We start from the raw sequence: 8,167 nt of genomic DNA on the forward strand, positions 1-8,167 counted from the left end.
TCCCATAGAGATCCATTCATCATGATGATGCTTTTTGTCGCTTCGTGGCACCTCCTGCCACGTTGAAGGTAGTGCTTCTTTGATGTCTTTCCGGTTGTCTTCTATAGTAGTTCCATCTTCTTTGAGTAGATCCTGTAAGGCTTATAACCTGTTGTTGAGAGCTATCTTGAACTGGTTGGGTTTGTGAGTATCTCGAAGGAAGGCTGTATTGAATCATAGTAATTCTGTTTCCCCAGTTCTCCATTGCTTCTTTGTGGAAGAATATTGTGCCGCCTAAAGCCATTTAGTTGAATGCATATAAGTTTGCAAATCTCTCACCATCCTCGGTCGTTTCTCCCAGTCACTATATGTCGTCCCATGATATTTTCACACCCGATACCGTCCATTCTGACTTTAAAATTAGATGTAGGGTTTTGTAGCTCTAGATCTGACTCCAGTAACATCGTATAACTGATTGTTATTAAAATGATTGCTGTCGAAATATGCATCCTGAATATTCTCGTATATAATCATCGACTTAACTCGCGTTAGTGAGTAACGGAATTAAATAAGCCAAATACAAGAATGAGGTTTGAATAGGTATATTTCATACAGTCGTTGATCCAAACAGACGACTAAAGAAACGAAGTAAAACAAAATGATACATGGTGGAGATGGCGTGTAAGTCAACTCACTTTAGACAAGAGTGAATCGATATCTATAGTCAGACAAAAATAAGTTACAGACATGTCATGTGTAAGATAAGAAATGCAAACACATAAGCTCACATAAAAACAGTCAAGGGTGATAAGCCAATAATTAACAAGGTCAAAATGTGACTCGAGAAGGGTGAATAAATTAGCTTGTCCGGAAGCCAGAATAAACTATGCAAGCTTGACATTGCAGCCGAAACTAGGAGTTCCATTTTTATAGCAAGTTATCCAAGAGCTAAGTGAATATATGGTTATATTGGAAGCGCTTTCAATGTGGAATCAAATAATGACATTGAGAACCAAAGTTACTACGATCATCTATTTAATATTAATTCAAATAACATATTTTCCAGGAATATAGTTTTCTGTTGAATTATGGCCAACCATTGATACCATCTTGACTATGTGGTCGGGCTTGCCTTTCGTGATGAATCAATCGAGCTATACTGTCTGAAACAATCCCTCCTGAAGGTCCTATCGTGCCGACAAATCGGTTGAAGAGCGATAATACTAAAAGCAGCAAACCCAAGGTCCGAGAGAGAAGTTGTATTGCTGACCGTAGAGAAGTGTGACGGCAGTAAGGTGATTCCCTCGAACAACCAGCATAAAGCGATGCTTCGTTCCCACAAGCAAGGGTGAGGTTAGAAAGGGTCGACCCCAAAAATACACACCTCACCTTACCCCACGGATCTCCGTCCCCCGCGGTGTGGGCGACCGGGAAGTGATAACCGCCCTCATACCTCTAACAACATTCAAAATCACTGTATTCATATTGGAGTGTATAAAACACTGTCCCAGGTCTACTAAAACCTCGCTCCAAACTACACATTGAAGCCTTCAACATACGCACGCTATGTCAAATCGGCCAACAGGTCTCCTTGGCTAAAACCCTAGAATATCGTAACATTGATGTATGCTGTGTCTCCTAGACATATACAAGATCCTAATTTTGTCATTCACTTGACCGCACCTCGACAAAACGAAGAGCCGACGAGATACACCCTCCGTTTATCTGGCGACCCGATGGCTAGTTCTTGTGGACTGGCCGGTGCAGGCACAGCATTAAGTACGAGGGCAGGACAAGCACTATTAGAATGGATCCCTGTTAACAGTCACCTATGTGTTGTTCGGTTAAACGGCTCCGTAAAAACTCGGAAGGATAGTGACACACTTCGTTGCCTTTTCGTCGTTTCTGCCTACGCTCCCACTGACTCCAGCCCGGATGAAATGAAAGATGAATTTTACAGACAGCCTTCCGAACTTTTTCAAAAAGCTAGACATAGTACTCGTAGCAGGTGACTTTAATACCCAAGCAGGTAGCTTAAACCCATCAGAAAGACATTTAGGTGGGTATTTTAGTATTGCGGCTCAGAGAACAGATAATGGTGACCGTCTTCTGAAACTATGCTCAGATAATTATTTATTTCTGGCAGACACTAATTTAAAGCATAAGGAGAGACATCGTCTAACATGGTGGGGACCCCCTGCACCAAACCAACGATGGACTCAAATAGACCGTATTGCCATCAGTCATTGTTGAAGAGGCTCGATAGAATACTGCTTCTTGTTCTGGAGTACATGGTTAGACTCTGATTATGCTCTAATACGAGTACTCTTTTGCTTGCACCTCACTGAACGCAGAGAAACCACACTAAGAAGACCCATTAGAATCGAACTGAGGGACGAGAAAGCCAAAAGTAGATTCCAGGAACAACCGAGGTCACACTTTTGTAGTTCTGAAAACGAGTCTATTACACTGTTGGACTCTCGTAAACTTATCCCTCCAGGCTACCAACGCGATGAGAAGCGAAAATAAACAAGACCTAAGTTAACCAAAAGTCTAAGGAACGACTGCGAGCAGTGGTGGGCAACGAAAGCAATAGAGATGGAAAAGGCATTGGCTGTATGTAACACCAAACAGCTTTCCAGACTAATAAAAGAAACTGGAATTAAGAAGTCAATTGCAAGTGAGACAATCTCAGAAAAAGAGGACACTTATCTGCTCTCAGCCCAGACATTTAGAACAATGAGCAGAACACTTTAAGGAGCAGTTTAGCTGACCTCTAGTTACTCTACAGTTACCCACCATTCCCAAACAGCCTGAATGGAACATTGAAGTAGGCCCCCCGACCCTACCTGAAGTTCAAAAGGCTGTAACTAATCTGAAACGAGAAAGAACAGCTGGTCCAGATGGATTAACTCCAGAGGTCTTCAAACATTGTGGTTCAGTTTTAGCGATTGGGTTGACTAATATTTTGGCTAAAATCTGGTAGTTGGACGTAATCCCATCTGACTGGTCACAATCACTGATTGTCCCAATATATAAGAAGGGATCGAAACCATCGTGTGATAACCATAGAGGGATTAGTTTGACTAATATAGCATCTACAATACTTGCCTCAATAACTATCACATGCCTAGCAAAGACTCGTGAACTCCAAACACGAGAAAATCAGGCTAAGACCTAGTCGTGACTGCATCGACCACGTACTCACAATTCATCAGATCTTAAAATACAAGCATTTTTGTCGGCATCCGACAACGATAGTTTTTCTTGACTTAAAAGTAGAATTTGACTCTGTAGTACGAGAGGTCCTGTGGCAGTGTCTGTCATTGTAAGGTGTGCGCCAGAAGTACATAAAGCTTGTGAAGGCTTTTTGCTCGAACACTACCAGTCGAGTGGGAGCTTATGGCGAACTGTCGTCTGGTTTCGCAACCTCAAGTGGTGTCCGACAATGTTGTCCACAATCCCCATTTTTGTTTAACTTCATCATAGACGTACATCTGGAAATAAGGTTCTCGTCGTTTGAATTTCCAGGAATTGATCTTTTACTAGGAGATCAACTTATTGAATTAGAATACTTAGACGACGCTGACAAAATGCAGAGTCTTTTGTTAACACTGAGTAATAACTCCAGAATGTTTGGGATACGTTTCTTCTCCTCTAAATGCGAGTTGTTGCTTCAGGACTGATCTGCTTCAACATCTGAACTAAGGATAGGGAGTGAAGTAGTCGAACGCGTGGACAACTTCACTTATCTTGGAAGTCTGATCAGCCCTAATGGTTTGGTGTTTGACGAAATCTCAGCACAGATTCAAAAAGCTCGTTTGGCTTTTGCCAACTTACGTGACCTATAGCGAAGATGAGATATCCGTCTATCGATTAAGGGAATTAGATAAAATGTTTAAATATTACTTATACTATTTAGAGTAGGCAAAACAAAATAACGAAAAAGTACCATGTGCTCACTAGTGACAATTCTCGGAGTTCTAATGAGAAGCTGTGACGGGTGTAAGTCAGTTACCCACTGAAGACAATGGAAGATGGTCACGCAATATCATGGATTGAGTGAAATTATACATTAACATCATTGAAACCTGACTCAATGGTTTACAGGTTAAGCATTCGTGAGCAAGATCAAAGGTCCTGGATTAAAATTTCACGTGAGGAATTAGGGATATGCACAGCTGAATAGTCCCATACTAAGATAAAACGGCTGTCCAGTGCTTTCAGGTTTTTAATGATGGTCTAACATTGATTCGTTCATGACCTCAATAAAAACTCAGCAATCTCCACAACCCTATACTGATGATAAAATATAGTTGCAACCCAATGTTTTATTGTATCATGTGGCATTTAAGAAAATGATTTCGAATCTCTTAAACATCATATAACTAGTCATGAGTGTTAATAATAGTTACTTGGATCAAGATTAGCTTCATTTTTGACAAGCCACATGATTATTGATGTTATTACTATGCAGAGCATAAGGATCTGTACTTCTTGAACTGTTTAATATTTACATTTCGAGAGATTTTATTATTATTATTATTATTAGCTTTATTCAATATTATATTTTTGGTACAATATAGAATTCTCAGCACAAAGTACTTCAACAAGTTTCCGTTTCTTACTTCTTCGTCCTTCCTGACGATGAATATTGAGTGATCGCCAGTTAGAACTTAGCCCAGTCAATCGACATCTGGATAATGTATATTCTTCTCGCTGCATATTGCCAGAAACCACGATATCTCTGATTAAGCCTTCTGTAACCTTTGCAGTGAAAGGTCTTACACTTTTCAGAAACGCACCTGAATAAGTTGTGCGATTAATAGGCATAATGATGTATTAAAACAAACGAAATCAGATAATTTGTTGAAATATCTAGATGACAGGAACAGGTAGCCCAGATGTTTAAACAGGCCGCCAGTGTTGTTCGAATTTTGTTTTTAAAGACTGTCAGATGATGATTTACCTATCTGCATGACGATTTAAGAAATAACTGAAAATGACAATAGATTTCATCAACACATTGTTATGGCTTTTGACCTGTTAATATATCACGAGATAATATCGCCAATTAGAGACACCGACTTATATGACTCATAAAACCTGTACGAGCAGCCCAGCCTTCTTATTAGTCCTTTGAGGTGGTAGATTCTTGCCTAACCCAGCAGATTCAGTCTAAAACGCAAATATCAGCCTCCGTCATATGAATCATGTATTTTAGACATACTGGGTTTATATACAAACAAACTTGACCGAATCGTACCATAAAACAGAAAATAACAACCATAAAAAATCAGGCCCAAAAGTAGCTGTGATTGTGAGTGTTACTAATAATTTGGGAATATCTTAAGAATAGTAAATCGTTGAGATAAGATGGTGGTTGGAGGTGGTCGACAGGAAACCCTGGACCCGGGTTTCGTGCTACTTGGTACTCGTCAGCAGGATGTACCTGTAATCTTATCTCAATATATATAGTGCATGCAGTGTCGAGCCACCTAGACTAGCGGCCACATTGCAACTTGATCGATAGCATTCGATCAGCACTAAGAAGGACTTGACACGCATGATATTGATCACCATCCAGTGATCAATCAATTGTGAATAGTAAATGGTATAATAATAGTCAATAGGTAAAATAAAAGCTTATCATAAAAGGAATATTCATATACATATAATATAGTTACTTAATGGTTATACAATAAGAATATATATCATATTAGTCCACAAATAGATCCTAGCGGTTACCATTCACTTATTCATCGTCCGGATATAACACATACATTAAGCTGAAGAATGAAATAACAAAACTACTTCGGACTAAATTCTACATAATGGAAATGATCTAAACCCTCTGAACAATCATCAACGAAAAGCCTTTTGTCGCCAATTTGTTATGAATTAAGAAGGGGCCGTATTGCTAATTCGTTATGAACTTATATCCGGATTTTTATCACGTGAATTACCCACCAATAGAATTACGAATTTTCTAATCTCAATACTCTGCCAATCAATGACGCTCAAGCGGTATGAGCATTCTAGTGTCCTTATTGGTCCCTTGTCCGCCTAGCCCTTCCAATTGAGTCCAAAGATACCAATTACAGCTTATGCTAAGCAGATCATTTATTTCAAGCATACTCGGTTTATATACCAGACAGACAGACCACATCACACCATAAAATAGAATATAATATTTGTACAAGATCAGGCCAAATGTGGCTGTGAACGTGGGAGACAGTAATCAATAAACTGAATATAATTTAGGAACAGTAAATCGTATAATAATAATCCATTAATAGGTCCTGGGAGTTACCCGTACCTATGTCTTCACTAGGATATAACATTATTCATGGCTAATAACTGGGAATACATACTCACAGAGTATAACTTCAACAAAATTGATCTAAATGTATTGCCCTATTTACCTGTACTTGAAACAGCATATTTCAGAACACTATATGCTTGGTCTACCCTCAATAAATAATGAAGAATTAGAGGAATAGCAATCATGGACTTTTCAGCACTCTTACTCTTTATAGAGACAACGGCTACTGGTTACTTACTTACTCCTGTTACTCCCAATGGAGCATAGACCGGCTACTGGTTCTGTATATATAAAAAAGTATTCTCTTTATTTGGCATTATTTTGATGATTTAAAGTTACTCTTTGATCCTCTCAATCCGTTTTCGCTCCATATCTTTTACAAATATTCTTCATCCTCCTTACTAACTGTTACTTGACCACATTAACATATCAACCAGCCTTATTCATCCCACCCAGTGTCTATTCTACAGGACTTCAACACAACTCAGATGAAGAACACGAGATTAGCCTGACTATAACGTCAATATATTTCCACACCAAAATCCGACACAATCCAACAACAAGGAATAGTCAATACATAGTAAGGATAGGGGAATATATATAACACATATAACACCTGTCATCCTATCTAATGTCTGACTCAGCAAAAACAACCAATCGTTGTCATTCTCGCCTACACAGATATTTGACCCCCTAATTAATTAACCACCCAAGTTTTCATACGTTTAATCCATCTTGGGCTATTATTATTATCACCATTATGTTCAAGAAGCACATGAAACAAGTGACGTAGACCCTTCCAAAGGAATTTTCCGACTTTGAAAATCGACATCATAATCATACTTCAATGAGAAACGTGTACAAAGTTATACAGTTTCATCAAAGATAAGGCCTTTTCAATTAAGGATAGTTCTGCAGATACTTTGGCTGAAGTTAGTTATAGTCATCATTCACTGGATAACACCGATTCGATGACGTAGGTGAGCTACTACTGTCGACACTAGTAATGAATTTCATTACCTTCTCAGAATATCAAATATTCCATATACCTGGTCTAAATCATTGTATCATAAACTGACTATCAATACATGCAAATATTGGTTATCAGTTGATAAACTTAAAACTTTCGTTTGTAGAGCATTTTTATCTGACAGTTGTTTAAGTATGATCATGGTTAAGAACAATGTTAATCCATTATTTTGTATATGGTAAGCAAAGATGGATAGTGGCTAGCAGTGGAATCCAGGACGCGCGCTTCGTCCTATTTGGGACTCGTCAGCTACATGTACCTGCATCTCAGAGTTGATGTTCACTCTGGGATTCGAACCCAGTACCTTTCGCTTCAAACGCCATCGCGTTCTCCACTCGGCCACTGAATCCTAATAGCCACTTGCTTGTGCAATGGGGTAAAGTTGAAATGTACTTAGTATTGTTTGTTTGCATCTTCCCCATTGATGTTTTTAGGACTGCAACTGGTCAGTCTCTGTTGTATATGTATATAAGATTCAGTGGATCAACAAAAATTCTATGTATCGCTTATAATAAGACGCATCATATCAAAATTAGGGGAAAATAGGTAACTTTATAGAACAACTGACTTGAAAGATAAAACTATATTCTTGGACATAAAATTAATGAATGTCCATTTACCAGTGTGAAAGTACATTATCCTGATCGTCTCACTTACAATACTTACAGAATGAACATCAACTCTGAGATGCAGGTACATCCAGCTGACGAGTCCCAAATAGGACGAAACGCGCGTCCTGCATTCCACTGCTAGCCACTATCCATCTTTACTTACCAATACTTACACCTGTTTTAATCTATGATAAACATCGCTTTGAATGACATTAGTAACAC

The 8,167-nt window shown here is 38.7% G+C and overlaps 1 non-coding gene across 1 annotated transcript; it reads right to left on the bottom strand.

Annotated features, from left to right (window-relative positions):
- Window positions 1-7,611: 7,611 nt before the first annotated feature.
- On the bottom strand, window positions 7,612-7,683 carry Smp_tRNA_00438_Pseudo_TTG.1.1. Its single transcript has one exon. It is a non-coding gene (tRNA).
- Window positions 7,684-8,167: the final 484 nt, after the last annotated feature.

This window comes from Schistosoma mansoni (assembly GCF_000237925.1).
Source record: "Schistosoma mansoni, WGS project CABG00000000 data, chromosome 1 unplaced supercontig 0071, strain Puerto Rico, whole genome shotgun sequence".
In the NCBI taxonomy this organism is placed as follows: domain Eukaryota; kingdom Metazoa; phylum Platyhelminthes; class Trematoda; order Strigeidida; family Schistosomatidae; genus Schistosoma; species Schistosoma mansoni.